At 35.7% G+C, this 20,104-nt stretch overlaps 1 long non-coding RNA gene across 23 annotated transcripts; it reads left to right on the top strand.

Annotated features, from left to right (window-relative positions):
* Positions 1-7,909: 7,909 nt before the first annotated feature.
* LOC113318000 lies at positions 7,910-12,482 on the top strand. 23 transcript variants are annotated; one of them, XR_003344185.1, is made up of 10 exons: positions 7,910-8,355; positions 8,524-8,719; positions 9,151-9,586; positions 9,790-9,917; positions 10,123-10,273; positions 10,859-10,884; positions 10,980-11,053; positions 11,240-11,406; positions 11,795-12,009; positions 12,108-12,482. It is a non-coding gene; the product is annotated as an uncharacterized LOC113318000 (long non-coding RNA). The 23 variants fall into 23 exon arrangements; XR_003344184.1 differs by having other exon boundaries at positions 10,123-10,269; XR_003344180.1 differs by having other exon boundaries at positions 10,123-10,884.
* Positions 12,483-20,104: the final 7,622 nt, after the last annotated feature.

Consider the following 20,104-nt stretch of genomic DNA (forward strand, 5'->3'; position numbering starts at 1 on the left):
TAACTTTTATGATATTTTAGCCTTGATTGTTTTTCAATTAAATTGCTAAATATGAGAAGTCATAAGAAGTTCAAAAGAATCTTGTTCAAAAGTTATCTCAATTACGTCGGTATGAAAGCATTGATAGAAGATAAATTGAACTTTTGACTTTACGCAAGTTAAATCCCTTTATGTCATTGTTTTGATGGAAGAAAGGATAAAACTTTTGTTTACAAGGATTAAGTCTATTACATGTCATTGTGGAAATAGTGATAAAAAATAGAATGAATCCTTGTCTATTCCGCAGTATTAGTCGATCTCCGATCCACATTTTTGTGCATATATTGTGTTGCTCCATAAGTTTTCTTATGTTTGAGCATGACCAATTGAATTGATCATTCTATTGTGGTCAGTTTAGTTGTTGCTCCGTAAGTTTTCTTGAGCATAACCAATTGAATTGATCGCTTTTTTGTGGTTAATTTAGTTGTGTAATTCCAATTGAATTAATCATGGGTTATCTTGTGGTTAATTTAGTTGTGCATTTCGATTGGATTAATCATGAATTCTTTTGTGGATAATTCAATTGAATACTTTGGACTCAAATTCATGTTTTCATGTGATTTGGTTATGTCCAAAGAAATTCTTCTTTTCTTATGAAAGCAAGGTCGCCTTTGTTGTTCTTTCGGGAATGACATTTTATGGGGGAGAGTTCTTTTTGAACTTGTGCTTAATTGCCAAATCTTTGTGGGGAGTGCGGCTGTGGAATATTATAGGGGTTACCTTGTATCTTTATAAACTCCTTGATGAATGCATTTAGCTTCGGCTTTATGATGGCACCTAAATAAGTTGATATGGTATTCTCTTTTGGCCACGAAGTATCTCTATGAAAATTTCATGAGGATCCCACTAGTTTTCGTACCTTTGCCAATTTATATTGACAAAAAGGGGGAGAATTAATGTGTAGTGTGATACTACAAATACATATGGCTTACGGATCATTATGTAAGGGGGAGTGGTTTTCTTGTCGAGATGAAGTATTGACTAAGGGGGAGTGATACATATCACCATAGTATTGTTGTCAAAGTTGTGATACAATTGAACTTTGATGTTGTATAATAATACTATGACACTGTATAACAATGATTGAGAGCATTTGTTTTCTCATTGTTATCGCTACGGATCTTCAACAACCATGATGTTGAACTTACAACCTTTAGGATCATGGAGTACTTGGAAGTGACGAAGATTTCGAGTCGCGTTGAAGATGCCAAGGAGATCAATCATTTGGATGAGAAGCTACAATTTTTATTTATTTTGTAATCCATATGTATTGATAGTTTTGTCACTAAAATTGACAAAGGGGGAGATTGTTAGAGCACTGCTCGGTCGAACTCGCATGCGTTGCTATCTCAAGCATGTTTGTCAATATTAGTGATCAAAACTATAAGTCTTGATTTCTAGCCTATTTATAGATGTCTCGGACTAGGACATAGTTTGTGTAGTTGAGCTTAGACTTCACAGCGTTTATCACTCGAAGACGAAGAACTACTAAGGAGAGCTTGTGGAACTTCATCGACAAACGGTATGTGGAGACTTAAACTCATTTATCACCTGGAAAGTTTATTTCTACTCTATCCCCTATATTGTGATATAAGTCGTGTTACGATATAGTTTTCTCTATACACATTTGAGATTTCAAGCCGAGTATATCTCGCTTACATATTTCTCGAAATATATGTTGGTAAGCTTTCGCTTCGACCAAGTTCATCTTTTATCATGAGAAAATTGCCGAGTAACATCTTACATGGTTTGTGTGAGACTTGGAATGTTTCGATAATGATTATTTCAATATCTTGAAAAATTGCTTTGATGCTAATAGTGTGTGAAAATGGTTATTTTCATTATAGAAGAATGTTTCAATGATTGAAATAAAGAGTTTAGAATCTTGTAACCATCTTTGGATATAAGCATAGTGTTTTCGCACATTAGTGTATAAGTCCAAAACCGGGAGCCTAAAGTATGCATACTTGTGTGTATACAAAAAGGTTGTAGGAGACTGGGTAAGTATGCATACCCGTACGCATACTGGCGGAAGTTCACGTCCGTGAATTTCTGTTGAGTTTGAAAACCAAAACCAAACTCATCTGGTTACCTAAAGTACGCGTACCCGTACACATACTGGCGGAAAGTTCACGTCCGTGAATTTCTGCTGAGTTTGAAAACTAAAACAAACTCAAATTCGGTTACTAAAGTACGCATACCTATACGCATACTTAAGTAGGTTACTTTCTAAAATAGGTTTTACATGAACCTAAAACATTTATCAATAAGGAATCCAATCTTTGCAAACCGTGGCTATAATGTTCATGTATTGGTTCGAGTGAATCAAACCGATTTTGCTTCAATTGTGTTCTTGTATAAATCTATGAGAATATAGCAATTGAACAACTCTTTAACTAGTTTCATTTGGATCATTTGAACTAGTTATGGTTAAGATAAATAAGGTTGATATGAGAGTAATCATATGGCTAACCTCGGTTTACTATTTGTGAACCAACATGGTGTACACGTTTGGGTACGGTTACATAAACCTAAATGAGGGTACATTTCATTTGTGTGTAACAAGCTAAGTTCGATCTAACGGTTTAAAGATATTAGCTTGGTTGGATCATGTTTTTCATCTAACGGTGAATATTGAATACTTTGTTACCAAGGTAACTTGGGTTGCAAACCCTGATTTGAAAATTATATAAAGAAGAACTCTAGCAACTGGGAAACCTAATCCCCACACCTCTTGTGTGCTACTAGTTGGATAAATAGAGTCGATTCTCCTTTAACCTTAGGTTTCTTCTCGAGATCATGTAGGTTAACGACTTGAAGACTTCATTGGGATTGTGAAGCCAGACCCAACTATTCTCTTTGTAGTTGTGTGATCTGATCTTGTTGTTTCTATCGTGATTGAGTGCAATTGTAAAATTGGCTTGAGATTTATATCTCCGATAGTCAAGATAAAAAAAGTAATCACAAACACCTTCGTCTCATCGTTTGTGATTCCACAATAACTTGTTTCGCTAGTCGATTAAGCTTATTATGAGGTGATTGATAATATTAGGCTGTTCTTCGGGAATATAAGTCCGGTTTATCAATTGGTTCATGTTAACCTTGATTTATCAAAAGACGAAACAAAAACTCTTGGGTATTTATGTGGGAGACACATTTATTAATCCTATATACTTTTCTGTGTGAGACAGATTTGTTTATCGATTCTTCGACTTTGGGTCGTAGCAACTCTTAGTTGTGGGTGAGATCAGCTAAGGGAATCAAGTGCGTAGTATCCTGCTGGGATCAGAGATGTAAGGAGCGCAACTATACCTTGAATCAGCGTGAGATTGATTAGGGTTCAACTACAGTCCAGTCCGAAGTTAATTGGTAGTAGGATAGTGTTTGTAGAGGCTTAATACAATGTGGTGTTCAAACTGAACTAGGTCCCGGGGGTTTTCTGCATTTGCGGTTTCCTCTTTAACAAAATTTTGGTGTCTGTGTTATCTCTTTTCCGAATTATATTTTGTTATATAATTGAAATATCACAGGTTGTACGTTAAGATCAATCAATTAGAATATCCAACCTTTGGTTGTTGATTTACATTGATTGACACTTGGACATTGGTCTTTGGTACGGTTCAAGTAATTTCTTTTATATTCAATCGGTCTCGCAGATTTCTATTTGATGATTGCGGATTGAATTAAGAGTTAGAGATATTAAACTCTTTGATATACTTTATTCTAGATTGAGTCAGAATGTCTAGTTGATTCTCTAGAAAGTATATTGGAGTAACTCCTCTCATATTGCCAAACGAATTGTTGGGTGTGGTTGTTAGACCCCGCTTTTTCAACATGAATAAACATGAAGCGTGATTGTTCAAGATCAACTATTTTATACAACATGAATACACCATGAAGCGTGATTTTTCAAGATAATATTGGAAAATTACTGTGTAATTCATTTCTTGTTGACATGATTAAGATTTTTGTACTGCTACGACATGATTAAGATTCTGGCACTGCTATAACAAGACTACAGAGATTATTAACTCGTCACATATTGATAATACAATCTCGATCAAAAACAAATCAGGAGCTGTAACAAGAGCACTCCCTGGTTTATGTTTTTGGTTATTTTTGAGATAGATTTTTTTCCTGAATTTAATTAGGTTGTCTTGAAATATGATGTTTACATTCCTTTAGTCTCCAATTTTCGCAACTAAGATCGAAGAGGAAATATATATATATATATGCAAGTTATTGGCTTTAGGTTTTCTACGGAAAATATAGAATCGTTCAGAGGTAACTCACAACTAAGATCGAAGAGAAAATATACATATATATGCAAGTTATGGGCTTTTGGTTTTCTACGAAAAAATAAAATCACAAACTCTAGCTAAACTATGAGTTTAGTGACTTTAGAAAATGACATGTGTTAGAGCATGGCTCGGTTGAACCCACCAAGCGTTGGTATATCAAGTTTGGTTGTCATATTTTAGTGAATCAAAACTCATGTTAAGAGTCGCTTGATTATGTACTAGAGTTAAACTTTGTATAGGTTAGCTTGAAAGTATTAGGATATGAGACATTATAAGTACTGCGAAGACTTGAAGATGTGAAGAAGCAAGGAGCTACAACGACAACAATCATCCTTCCTTTTAAGGTTAGTGATATTTGACTTGAACTGTTTCATTCCCTAACGTATGTTTCAAGTCGTGCATATTGAAAACATAACTGTGAAGCATATTTGAACTCTAGATAGACATAGTATTAAGGAATACAACACGAGGTTTATTACTTAACCATTAAACTTTGTAGGTAAGACATCGCCGTAATCATTTGAATGCTATTGTGATTATGTATGGTTATGAGGTGAGGATTTCATCCTAGGGAACAATGTTTACATGTGTTCTAAGGAAGTGAGTTCATAAACTTGTTTTGTGAACCGAAAAGGAAATTGCCAGGTGTTATTGGTTTTGTTATTCATTGCATATCTTATGAACAACCAATATGTGTGATAAAGTAGAACCGCTCACAACTTGTTGTGTTTTTGGTAGAACTATTCACAAAGGCCTGAATTTTGTATTGGTATACCTTTTATTAGTAAAACCAATCTTAAGTAATCTCCTTGGTATGATCGGATTATGTCTGCCTTGGGGAAAGAGAACCGATCCTTGTAAGGGAAAGGGAACCGATCCTTGTAAGGGGTGCAGTACATCAAGGGGAACCGATCCTTGTATGGGGTGCAACAAGGTTTACAACAGAAAGGGGAACCGATCCTGTGAATATGTGCAACACATATAAGTTAGATACCATATATATGTGGGGAACCGATCCTAGTACCTAGTCAACCAAATCTTTTGGGAAGCTAGTGTGACTATGCGTAGTACTCACATGGAGGTAGAATCGTAAACCCATGATTGTGATTGAATGTTGGTTTGATCAATCACATAGTCCTTGAAAGTCAGATGAACCAATTTTAAACTTGTTTGGAAGGGTGGCAAATCGGTTTCAAGGTTGTAAGTGTAAAAGAGAACTTACAAAGTTAAGATGTCGACAAACTTTCAAAAACGTGCTGAGAATGTTTATTTCTATAAATTTTCATATATATTCCTTAACGGCTAAGGGAAGAGAATCCCGGGATCGAAACACAAATAAGTTAAGAATCTTTTAATTAAGGTTATTAATTTCATTTGTATGGAAATTACAAAATTAGTAATGTGCATTTACTAATTATATTTTCCAAGATATTTCGATTGTTATTTTTGGACAGAGCATTTCCAGGAATTATGAAAACCGAATATGTGCATTTATGAATATCTTGAGAATATTTTCGGTTTTGGAAATTCCTTGGTGTCCAAACTTCCTTGTCTATAAATACACGAAGTTTGCCTTTCTAGCAAACTAATCCTTCGTAACAACAGACTTCCTCTTTTGTCTTTGTTACTGGTGTAGCCGCCTATCAGAGAGGAGAGTAATCTAATTAGGTAAAATCTCTTACGGCCGCTCGTTTTAAAGTCTTCTTTGGGATTGAGAAGCTCTAGCGCGACCCGTTGGTGGGAAACTAGATAATTACGGTTTATCTTTGTTTTCGATTGATTTGATTGACTAACGGTGGTTAAAATCTGATTGCACCTAGTTTGTTTATTCTTGAGAATCTTCTCTTCTGATATCACTCAAACTAGTTCAGAGTTTCGACAGGGATCTTTAGACTGTTGTTAGTTCTAAAGACGATCTTGTGATAATCCATTGTTAACAGACTCCGTTATGTGCGTGATTGATCACAAGAGATTCAAGTGATTATGTGCAGGTTTTTATTGAAGATTTAAGAAGATTTGAAGACAAAGAAGACATTGAAGATCTGACTTGGGTTTTATAATCTTTGCTGTGCACAATACTTGTTTCGGTAAAAGAGGATCCAATAAATAATCGGTTTATCCTTGTGGTAGATTGGATTGATTAATTGAGTAGATCGGCATCAACACGGTTCTTCGGATTAAATGTGTTGTTGGCTTAATCTTAAACGATTACCTTAGGGTGATTGAACATAAGATAAATCTAGACTCGACGAAGGAGTTTATGTTAAGATAAACGGAAGAGCCTTTTTCCGACTCATATCACTTGGTTGAATAGAGTTGATACCAAACAGATTTCTTGTTCCTTTACTGTTTGGAATACGAACCAAAGGGATTGTTCCAAGTACGTGACTTATTCATAGGTCGGAGGCATGGGAATACGGACGAAACTAAGTGAACTATAGGGTTAGTTACTTGGTCTCAATTTTACGAAGTTAGGTGTAATTTAGTGTAGCGGCTTAATCCTGAGAGTATTCAATTCTGGACTAGGTCCCGGGGTTTTTCTGCATTTGCGGTTTCCTCGTTAACAAAATCTTGCTGTGTCATTTACTTTTATTTTCCGTATTATAATCGTTTTATTATAATTAAAGTAAATTACACAAACGTTAATTCCTATTTACTTGATAAGCAATCCTATTGTGGTTGGTTAAGTCCGAACCTTTGTATCAAGTAAACATACTTCGTTGTTGTATTGTCTCGATCTCGTATCCATAGACAATCACACGAAGTGTGAACCGATTAGTTGTATTGTCTCGACTCGGTCCATAGACAATCACTTTCGGAGAAAGGACTTATAAATAGGAAAAGTTTTAGCTTGACGTATATTTGGGTACCCTCGCCTTTTCAACATGTGCTTAACTTTGATGTTGAGCAAACTTTTTTCCGGAAAAAGAGGTATGGTATTATTAAAAAGGCGAAAAAGGTTACATAGAAAAATCGCCTAAATCACAAATACGTGTTAAGCATTGTTTTCCAATTTACTATAAGTTTCATAAACTGAATTTATCTAAACCGATTTGATTGTCCAATTAAAATTGATTGCTCGAAATTATGTGGTATACCCATTTTTCTAGTGCCAATAATTCGGTACTCGGAACTAAACACGGTATTGCAGCTAAAGTACCACTGCACTCTTCTAAGTCGTCACGTATTGATTAGTGCATAGAGAAAAACAAAGAGACTACTCACCTCATGGGACCACCACTATTTTATTTTTTTTATTATTATTTTTTTGATCGGTAATTAATTCATGGACAGAAATGTGACCACCATAATTGGAAACGTAAATGTTTAAATTGTATATGGACAGAAATGTAAAAAAAACTGATTTGTTTGCCCAAGGCAAAGGGGTTCTTTTTCACTCTTATAATGTAATTCCTTTAAAATTCTAAGCTCCTTAGACTCCACGGTGAACGGTGACCGTCACCCTCTCATAGAATTGTTCCGTTTCACTTTTCCTCGAAAAGGAGAAAAACAAGACTTTTTTTTCATAAAATAAAGAATTTTATTTATTTATTATCCCAAAAAAAAGAATAAAATAAAAAAAAAAACATTAGGGTTTGCTTCTTCTTCGTCATAAACTGAGAAAAGGGTTATTGAGAACGGTGATTTCCTAACCCACGTTGAACGGTGATTTCCTAATCCACCAGTTATGCCATAGACAAAAGAGTTGATGTTCTTATGGATGATATTTCGATCGGTGTTTGGTGATTTAGGGTTTAAGAAGAAATTGATGATGAAACTTAAGGGGGAATCAGAGGTGAAATTGATAAGGGTTATTGAGAACTGAGATTGATGATTAAGTTAAGACAATAGAAGAATTTCAGAAACTAGGGTTTGGTTTTGGGAAGAGCAGCTAAGACTGATTCTTATTTGTTTCTTATCCCTAATCTTCAAACGACGTCAACAAATCAACATGTGCAATAGCATCATCCTTCTGAGATTTTCTGATTTCCCGTTGATTTCCTGAAAATTTAAGGTATAAAAATCAAGTCTTTACTTATTTAGCTGTTTGTTGATCTTTCCTCTTTTTTGTTCATTCAAAAATTAAGGATGATTTTTTGGGTTTGAGTAAAAATTAGGGAAATCTTTATTTTATTTTATTTGGTTGATTATCTTTAATTTTTCTGAACTTTTTCATTTGCAGGGTGATAGAAATTTGTAAGCTCTATAATGAAAAGAGGGTTTTGTTTATGTCCTTGGAATTCGGTTCTCTGCTCAATTATATGATAGGAATCTGGAGAAGGGAGTTCTGTACTCCAGATTTAAGGTGATAATTGTCTGTGATGCTCTTGCACAATCTGGAGAAGGGAGCTCACATGCATCATTGTGGTAACATTCAGGTAAATGGTGAAGCACATTTTTAGTTTTAATTTAAGATTAATTCTTGCATTTGATACGAACATGGAGTGAAATTGCATTTTGATCTTTCGTTGTATCATGATCTTTCGTTGTACCATTGTATGCATAGGATATCCTGTAAATATATATTTTGACAGCACCTAGGGATCATGTTGAGATAATCTGTAGGTCTAAGATGGGAATTGGAACACAAGACATAAATAAGAAGTTGAAGGTAAATTTTAGACTTTTACTATTTTACATGTAAGAAAAAAACTTTTTGAATAGAAGAGGTCCAGGATTAATATTTGACTGATCCGTGAACGTTTGAGTCTCCAACTCATTGTCTGTAGTTCAGCAAGCACATACATGTACAGCTTTGTTTAACTAAAGGTTCTAGCTAATCTTTTTTGTTTGCCTTTTTTATTTGCAGCGTGATTCTGGAAGACCTTCCGCTCCTAGAAAAGACCTACAGATTTGGGCACCATTAACTTATCTGGGTTTTCTTTTAGTATCTATATCTATCATTCTCGAATCCTTGGCAGGTGATGGTGGTACGCTACGAACTTGCCTTAAGGATGGGGTAGATATGCCCAGTTCAGTTTAGCAGAGGTATGGCCAATAAGCTTACTGTTAGAAAAGCTACGTATTCGAGTTTGTATCATTCTATAGTTTTCAGGAGGCCATTTTGTTAACCCGTTTTTTTAACCCCAATACTTGGATTGAGGTTCGTATAAAATGAGCATACGTTTGCTTCCGCTACTGTGCGCCCCTGTCCCGCGTTACATTTGATGAAGTTGTAACCCAAAGAATAATTATTCATTGATTTATTAGATAATGATGTGAATGCTGCTGTCGGGGAAGGAACGGTAACACAGATCGATACACTGCCTTAGTTCTTTTCTTTCCTTTTCTTTACTGGATCATCAAAGTCTATACTTTGGTATTTTCTGCAGCCATAATGGATGGCTCCTGAAGTTATAATTGTTCGGGCTGATTTGCGTTTGTTGTTTGCTTAGCAGGTGTGTCAATTTTTTTTGTGTGTTTTGTTTTTTTTTTTGCAATTTTTCAGGTTTGTAATCGAATTGATCCAGTGAAGCAATTAGGTATTAGTATTTGACACTTTCTGTTTCATACACTTGAGCAAGCCAAGTTCTTAACCTGCTCTAATTTCCGATGGAATCAATCATGTGCATCGAGGTTAGGAAACCCTCTTTTTTGTTTCATTTCTAGGCCGTGTTTGTATAAGAAAAATCCATGCATAGGATATAAAATAAAAGGATATTTACTTATTACCTGACTGAGAGTACAAGTGCTACATTGTTTATTACTTTGTCTATGTCAAGTATTCAGACACAATAGGGATGCAATAGACTGCTACTAATTCCTTGATGTTTGCTTACAGACTGAAATTTTCGGTTGAATAGCACATCCTTATATATAAGGAACAAAAAAGGAAGAAAGAGTTTCTGTAACACTTCTTTTGGATACTGATATGCGCTAAAATTCTTGAAAAAAATGCTCCATATGGGTTCCAAAGCAGTCTCCATGGGTTGGTAGAATCCCTTCTTTTTGTATATTATATAATGCAAATCAATAGTTCAGTGGTTGCTCTTAGTTCTTTTATGACCTAGTCATTTACTTAGGTTGACAGTTTAGATATTGTTTCAGTTGAGATGTTGTTTCATTTTTGTAATATGCAACTTCTAGAATGTCTTAAAACTTCCATTTCCCTTGGCTAGAAATTAAATCGAAGAGTCTATTAGTTCTTATGCCTATTTATTGGTTCTCTCCTAGGTTTTTTACTACCAACACTTATTCCATAATCATTTAGTTGGTATTACCTCTCGGGGTCTTTTAAACATGTAAAATGATAGGGGATCCAGTGTCGGAGGGATTATCCTCATGCAAGCAAGGTTTAGGCCTAAAGGTGGCGATTATTCTTAATCAAACCAGTGTTATCTGGGCTTTCTATTTACCTTTACTCGCTTTTCTTAGCTACAAAAACATATTAATAGGATTCTGAAACAAAAAATAATATTTTTCTTTGGATTCTAAAACAAATGACGGCTGAAAGGGAACATAGAAAAAGGGAACTTAATCCAATATCTGCTTTGACACCAAACACGTCTCTTTTACAGGTTTTTGATACGGCAACCTGTACAAGGTATCCACTTCATATATATTTTCTTTTAAGTATACCTGTTTCTTCAGGAGATCGACATACAAATCATGCAAACAAACTAATCAATGATGGATCAGGGGTTCTTGAAGTAGCGATATGAAGATTAACAACGGTTTGTTCCAATCGAAAAGTATCTCAAGGAATTCCCAAGGTTCTGCAACTTCATTGCATTATGCAGATATGTTAAGTGGGGACTATTCAATGATGCATTCTAAGAACATAAACTCAATGATGCATTCTAAGTAATCAAATAGCGCATGTAGAAAAACATTAGTCATTGTTTGGATAAATATTAATATTGTAATTGATCTTAAAATGTCTACATATGCTTCTGCAGGTACCTGACAAAGTGGCAAGTTGGTTCGTCATGGATTTTTCTTCCACAATCCCATTTGAGACTTTAAGATTCATGTTTACATGAAGCAGCAATATGTATATCTCCTATTACATATTGGGTTTGCTTAAATTTTGAAGTCTAAGAAATCTCAAACAACTTTTCACAAGGTATATTATCTTTTTTCTTATTTTTGATTCTTAGAGAGGCAACTTAATTGTGTCCTTTACCCATCATTTCGGAATAACTCAATCTAATACTTAAATTGATCACACTATATGAATTTCATGTACTTGAAAGTTAAAACATCATAGCCGCTTAAAAAGGTCAGCTATTTCTGGCTACAATTACTAACTTCTATCCGTAAGTACATATATATTTTTTGTGTTGAAGAGAAAGTAATCAGGCATGCTGAAACTTTCAGAAAGAATAGCAGTAGTGCAGTACCAACTAATTTTTTTAGTGAAGCCTGTGCTCTACTACTTGCAAAATGATTTTATGGCATTAAGAGTAATTTTGACTGCAATATTTACTTTTTTGTTTTCTTTTTGTTTTTAGGTTTGTGAACTGCTTCCTAAAGGTAATTTGTTCCCACTGACCAATTAGGTCAGAGTCAACGTCCACATCGAATATGGAGAAGGCACACCTTTGGAAGGTCCTAACCTTTCCACCTGAGCAGAGGCATCAAGCACTTCTGGATTAGCAAACTGGTATCTCGATCTGTTGTCAATCCAGAGGAACAAACAATGAAGTGCATACAAAGATCAAGAAAGGTATATAATCCTTCACTGTAATGGCATGTTATCTGTTAATACTAAGTGCCTTCCATGTTTTGTCATTAATGTTCTGTTTTCTCACTTTATATTTTCAGAAATGAAGTCGTTGGTGGTAGTGCCGAGTTATTGGATTCTGAAGGCCATGTCAGTGGGATTACGATGATCACTTTCAGTTGGTATAAGTAGTTGCATGATATTTTAAAATTTTAGTTCATTGCACATTGACTGATTCCCTTTAGTTTGAGATGTAAATTCCAATTCGGCAGGAAGTTAAAATTACCAGTTCTAAGGCTAGACTATCGGATTGACTGCACAGACAAAAAAGCTTCCACTTAATATTTTGAGTAAACATAGTTGCCAGGGGCGAAACTACAGCCCAGCATGGGATGGCTTAAGCCACCCTCAAACAAATTCTTTTGGTTAATATGGTGAAGCCATCCCATATATATTTGAGTATGAATTTTGTTTCTTGAAGCCCCTCTTAGATTCAAATCCCTGTTCCGCCACTGATAGTTGCCATTATATACAAAGAAATTTTCACCAAAATCTACAATTTCTACATATATTACTATTCTTCTACCTTTTTCTTTACAATTGTAGTGGGATTACATACACCCCGGATAAATCCTCAGTTGCATTTCAGATGACCGTGTAAACCTTATTGGGCATGATACATGTGGAACTGGTTGAGGTTAAATATAAGTATTATCAACTCATTTCTTAATGGCTGTGGTGAATTGGGCGGTGGATAAACTTTGAACTTTCGATTAGTGGAAGTCATATTCACGGGCTGGAAGATTAACTCACCCTAAGTTCGACCACTACCTATGACCAATATACTCTTAATTATGCTCTCAAATCTATATTACTAATAAAGAAATCATGGCTTATCAACGGTTGTACATTTTTAATCACCATTGAACCGTATAAATACGATTATGATGGAACCTAACCGTATACATTTTTGGTATTGTGTATCTCTTACATCTCAATTTTATCTTCATGTTTAAATTTAAATCTTATCTTCATATATAATATGGTCAACCAAATCAGAAATCCTAAGTGTCGCCTCGCCACACTAAATCAAATCAGGATGGGGGAAGGCGAGGCGACGCCGAGCTTTACCACATCAAATCGGGACATGGCGAGGCCGAAGCTGAACTTTATCAAATTAGGACCGGGCGGGACGAAGCCGAGCTTTACCAATTCAAATCGGGACGGGGCGAGGCGAAGCCCAACTTTACCAATTCAAATCAGGACGGGACGAGGCGAGGCGAACCCGAGATTTACCAAATCGGGACGGGGCGAGACGAGGCGGGGCGAAGCCACTCCTAATCAAAAAGGATTGCGAAGGGCGGGGCAAAGCCATAAACACCAAATAAAAAATGCATTGAGACTGGTTGAGGTGAAGCCGAGCACACCCAATCAAAAATGTATCATGATGGGGCGAGGCGCAACCCCACGACACCTAATAAAAAATATGGCTAAAAGAACGAAAATGCCCGAACGTAGCACGGGCACAAAATCTAGTAACAATTTAATAGCCGGAAGAAAAAACGTGACAGGAAAGGTAAAGGGACATTTGATCAATCAAATTAAGAAGGTCTCAAGTCTCAACAGCAACGACATCTTAACGGTCAATACTACAGCACACTACACGTGAATGACAACCCAACAAAAGGTTGTCAATGGAAAAAAAAAGAAAAGAAAAAAGAGATGAAATGAAAGACTCGTTATCCTGTCTAAATTGGGGCCTATGGTGATTAATTGAGGCATATAGATTTCTTTATCCACCCAATAGAGAATGATAAGGGGTGTCTAAAATGTATTAAAATAATAGATTATCCTTATACATTCTTAATAATTCCTCAAATAAATTTTAAAATCTAAATCATTTCTATCAACAATCTTCAATCAAAAATTAAAACCCAATTCATCAAAAAAAGAAAAAAAAAACTAAAACCAAATCACAAACAACAATTCAATTCTCTATTTTTTGGTTTTTGAAAAAAAAATTCGGCGACAAACAAATTCGAGTGATTGAATTAACTCTGTAGTTGCAGGAAATCCTACACTACACCCCTCATATGATTTCATTGATGATCAACTCATTTTTAGGTTTACACTCTTAATTTTATTGATTAATTTTTGAATGTTCTTACAAGAAAAATAAAGAAATCAAGAATGAATTCTGCTCTGAACTTTCTCTCTCTTATTTACTTGTTTCTTACTCAAAAAAGATCTCTCCTCCTTTTTACAACTCGAATGACTATTTATAAGAAAATACATAGTGGATGACAGCTAATCTGTCATTTATTTTCGGATATGGTTTGCGACATTCTCGCAACCTTACAAATATTAACTTCGCAAGCTCTCTTACTTTCGCAAGACTATCACATCTTCCTCATGATCCTTACTGACGTCGTTTCTGAAATTGTTCTGCGACGCTATTTTGCAATACCATTGATAATTTCACTGAGACATAATTGTTGCGAGATTCTGATCCTACATCTTGCCTCTTCTCATATCTTCTCTGCAAAGTAGAGAATGATGTGAGAAATGCCGCAACTGCTTATCTTCTCATATTCTACATTTATCACACGTATTCTTTCTTCCATTTATTTCTCGACACGTCTTTTGTAACCGTTATTTTTTAACCGCTTAAATCTTTCCGTATTAACCGTGTTTATTTTCTCGAGGAAAAATTCACTCTATATATATTTCTTTTCATTCTCTTCTTCTTTCCTTTTATTCTCTCTGCAACTTCATCGTTCTTCTGCAAATTCCATTATTGCAATTTTTCTTCTTTCCTCTTCAATCTTTTTAAGTTCTTCTTCATCTTCAAACTAGATCTTCATAGTTCGTGATTTTCTTCGAGACAATCTCCCTACTATCGTTTTTCATGGATTCATCAAGGTTAGTCTTCTCTTTTCTTCCTTATAAGTTTTGCTGAAATTGATATATTTGGAATTAATCTTGTTTATCACCTTATGTTATTTATGTGATTCCCATACTCTTGTTATTTCAGCAAAAGCGGCTCCAACACTAAATTTACAGTTCAGAACCCTAACAATCCCAAATCACAGCATAAAGTTGTCGCACACAAAAGAAAGTCTGCGAATGAGAAGGTAGTAAGAAACACTATCTTTTTCTAATAATAATATTGTTGCCTCTGTTTCTTATCTAGATTGTTATTCGCAGGGTGATAAAGATCTTCATAAACCTCACAAGAAATCTCGCCACCTCAAGACTGTTCCAACTTCTGTTCCCTTCCACCTACTCATTTCTTCCAAATCTCCTGCGACATCTTCGCAAGATAAACCTTTATCTCCGGTTCGGGAAGATGCTGCTTCTGATTTCATTTCTTCCAAATCTCCTGCGACCTCTTCGCAAGATAAACCTTTATCTCCAACTCGCGAAAATGTTGCCTCTGATTTCATTTCTCCAGTTGATCTTTCTATGATTGAAATTCCCCATATGGGTCCTTCTGCGAATGAAACCTATTCTCTTCCCATTGAGAATGTTTCTCAACCTTCTATCTCTACTAATTCTCTACCCAAGTCTCTTCCTCAGTCGAAGGAAACCGTGGAAGGGATAGATATGGCTTTCAAGGTTTTATCTGAGATTATGGATGATGGCAAGAGGTATTCTACTGATCCCATCAAGTCTAATGTTTGTGAAATTCTGAGCAAGCATTTGGGTTCTGACAAAGCTGCTTCGCAGACAGCTTTAGAAAAAGAATGTAATGCTCTTCGTCTTGAAAATCAGAAACTTCAGAATGTTTTGCTGGATCGTGACAATCTTCGCAAGAAGAATGATCAATTAAGAGGTATGATTTCCTCATCTATGTTTTTAATTTTCCTTTTTGATGGTTTTATCCTTCCCATGTTTAATTATCCTTTAAATCCCTCTTTCGCATGTTAAGCATTAAATCAGAAACGAGTAATGGAGAGATATCAATTTGAATCTGTTGTTGAAGAAGCCCTTGTTGATAAAGAAGTTTTAATGGATCAATATAACCAATTAGATAACCTCTATTCATATTCCCTTGACCAAATAAATAATCTTACCAATGAAAATACCCAATTAGTTCAAAGACAAGATCTATTAAGTAATGAAGTATCTCGTCTTTCTTATTCCTTAACCAAAGCTAATTTAGGGATGGAAACTTTATCAGATGAGAATAAAACCTTATCTTAAGAGAAGCGAGTTTATTTAAACAAGATGGCGATATCTTCGCAACAACTTAATATTCTCCAAAAAGTATGTGCTGACCAAGAGAAATCTCTTCGCTCTTTAAGAAATGAACTTAAAGAAGTAACAGAATCATCTATCGCTGAAAGAGATACACTCATTCAAGGTAGAATAGCTCTAAGTGTGAAGGAAAATCAGCTTAAAGAACAATATTCCAAATTAGAAGAATCTTATTCTTCTCTTGCGAAGAAAAATGCCTTCCTTGTTTCTAAAGAGAAAAATCTTCAGTCTCGACTTAAAGGCTTAGTTGGAGATAAATTTGATAACGCCATGGACCATTGGGAGAATAGTTGTCTATCCTTGATTCAACACCTTATTTCGCAAAAGGAAGGTAGTCATAATAGTTTGACTGCCTTAATTATCTTTTCTTTGTCATATCTCTCTAAATTCCTTATTTTAACAAAATTTTGTATTCTATTTTTCGCAGAGTCTGAGAAGAATCTTCATTCCTCTATTTCTTACTTGGAGGATAAATATGCCAAAATTCGCAAAGAGAATGCCTTGCTCGTCTCTACCCTCACTGGTTCTCGCGATCGAGCAGAAAGAAGACTTGATTACCTTGCTTATTTTAAAGATATTCAAGATAGGAATCATCAAAGAGCACTTCTTCGCCAAGTTCATCTCCGGGCTGAAGTCCTTGTAAATGACATCTTACTGTCCAACTCTCTTCCTCCTACATCAATTGATCCTCTAGAGTATATGATGATGAAGTTCCTCGTCCTGCTGATAGTGATTACGATTACGAAAGCGGTGCAGAGGATATTTTACTTGAAGATGAAGAAGAGGTTCCTTCTAAAGAAGTATCCGCTGGTGTTAATCAGAATGAGAAAGAAATTTCTCCTGAAGAAGTAATTGCTGGCGATAATCAAAATGCTTGTCATGGCGAAGATCAAAGCCGAAATGAAGGAGAAGCTTGCGAGAATGTTGGCGAAGAATTTCTGTCATCTCCTGCTACTGATATTAATATTGAAGCTTGAGCTTCTTTTTTAGCTTTGTTTTCTTGAGCTGTCTTATTTTTATCACTTTTGAGAGCTACACTTTTCAATAACTTTGAAGTCAACTTTTCCTTTTAATATTTTGTTGATAAGAAAGATAATGCTTCTTGTATATCAATTCCCATACTTGCCTCTCATTATCTTTCTTTGCACAAAATAATTTGTTGTGAATGCTTATCATCAATTTGTTTTATCATATGGTCTTATTTTGCCTTCCCAATTAAAGGTCTTATTATGCCATCTCTTGTCATTGCGACAAAATCGCAGGACGTCCTTGCATTTTCATACAAAAACCCATTGATCTTGTCTTAACTTTTTCTTTTGTATTATGGCCTCTTCAGGAATGTTGCGAGAATATGACAGGCCTAAATATTCTTGCGAAAATAAAGACCCATGACATTGCCGTCTTGCGACGAAATCGCAGGACGTCTTCGCACTTTCATGCGAAAACCCATTGATCTCGTCTTATCTTTTTTTTTTGTATTATTGACTCTTGAGGATTGTTGCACAAATATGACAAGCCTTAATATCCCTGCGAATAAAAACCCTCATGACATTTGCGTCATAAGATACTTATCAGCTCCCTAATGGAGGGTGCCACCCTTATCTCCCCCCTGGTTGCCCCTTCAAGGAGGCGTACTTCTACCATACAAGGTTAGCTCCTCCCATCCAGTCTTAACAACAACCAGCTGTTTTCGCAGCCTCTTATCCATTTTGTCTATATGGCTTATGGTTACGAGACTGCACCCTAAGTGGGGTTTTCTTCAGGCCGAGTGCAGTATAAGCCAAGACTTGTCAAGAATGGCAAGAACGCTTCAAACGCCCCCGGCACCCTTGACTCAACCGTGTACCTCGGCTCGTTGATCAAATTATGCACTCCTTAAGAGAGTCCTTATTACCTTAGTCGCCCAACCTAAGTCATATGCTTAAGTTGATAATCCAAGGTGCCTCTCCCGGATGGGCTTTATTGACCCCAAATCTCCATGACTTAGGTTCCGGTGGCGGTGTAGCCTTTCCCTGAGCCATGTATCAGGTACCCCCTAATATGACGTACTTTAGGTCTTACATTTGCCTCTTGCGAAATTTTATTCGCAAACTAGGGTGTACGCCATAAAGGTTCGCCCCTTTCTTTTATGTCATTGTTCTGTGGTTATCTCTGCGACAATTTCGCACATCATGATCTTCTTTTTATATGAGTAATTCTGCAATTATTTTTTCAGAATTCATAACTTCCCAAAGCTTCTTACTGATAATATCTTTTCAAATACAACCTGTTACATCTAATCTATGACCAACATCTCTCCCTTCTGGATCCATTAATATATAAGCTCCTGTTCCAACTATCTCCTTAATGATGTAAGGTCCATCCCATTTTTTCGCTAATTTTCCACCATTTTCTCGCTGATATACTGGTGTTTCTCGCAGAACTAAATCTCATGGTTGAAATTCACGTATTTTGACACGTTTATTATATTCTCGAGCTAATCTTCGCTGATAATTCTCCATATGTTGTAAAGCTTTTTCTCTTTTTTCTTCTAATTAATCAAGTTTGTTTAAAATTAAACCCGCACTAAGATTCTTCTCCCAAGCTTCTCTTTTTGTTGTCGGAATAACAACTTCTGTTGGTAACACCGCTTCAACTCCGTATGTTAAACAAAAAGGTGACATTCCAGTAGCTTCTCTTCTAGTTGTATTATAAGCCCATACTGCATTATGTACTTGTTCGCACCATGATTTGTGATGTCCTTCCAATTTCTTCTTTAATATATCTGCAATTGTTTTATTTGTTGCTTCTACTTGCCCATTAGCTTGTGGATACAAAGGAGTGGACTTTCCACATTTTATCTTGAATGCATTAAGTAACATTTCTATATTCTTCCCCTCAAACTGTTTCCCATTATCAGATACCAACTGTGTAGGAATTCCAAATCTGCAAATGATATTTTTGAATATGAATGTAAAGATATCTTTGTCGCGAATATGTTGTACTGCCTTTACTTCTGTCCATTTTGTGAAATAATCTGTTGCGACTATTAAGTATCTTCTTTGTCCAGTTCCTGGTAAAAATGGCCCCACAATGTCTAAGCCCCATTTTCCAAAGGGCCATACACTGGTTGAAGATGACAATGGTGCTCCTGGTGCATGTATTTTCTTTCCATGTTGCTGGAAATCTTCGCAGCGTCTTGATATTTGTTTTGCATCTTCATGCATGTATGGCCAATAATAACCTTGCATTTTTTCTCTATGTGCCAAAGATCTTCCTCCACTATGATTGCCAGCATCTCCACTATGTAACATTTTCAGCACCTTTTCTCCTTCCTCTCGTGTCAAACATCTGAGTGATGGTCCACTAAAGGATTTTCGGTATAGCAACCCATCTCTTAATTCATAATTCGTTGCTCGACTTTTTAACTTGTGTGTTTCTAATCTATTTCTTGGTGTTTCTCCTTTCGCCAAATATGCGTGAAGTTCCATTCTCCAGTCTGCGACATTGTTCATTTGTTCTTCTTTTTCATTATCTATCACCGTCACATCCATATCTTCCTCTTCTTTATTTATTGATGGTGACAGAAGTGTTTGTATTTTTATACATCTCGCAGTTGGATCTTTCATCATGCTTGAGATAAAAGCAAAAGCGTCTGCGAGTCTATTATCCTTTCTTGAAATGTGCCTCCATTTTATCTTTGGGATTTTCGCTGATAATTCTTCAACCATTTTCTTGTATTTCTTCAAGGATGGTTCATTTGTAGTATACTCTCCTTTTATTTGGCGAATAACTAACTGAGAATCACTAGTGATCCTGGCATTTTCTAGTTTCATTTCTATTGCGAATTTTAAAACAT

Source organism: Papaver somniferum, chromosome 10 (genome assembly GCF_003573695.1).
Source record: "Papaver somniferum cultivar HN1 chromosome 10, ASM357369v1, whole genome shotgun sequence".
Lineage (NCBI taxonomy): Eukaryota > Viridiplantae > Streptophyta > Magnoliopsida > Ranunculales > Papaveraceae > Papaver > Papaver somniferum.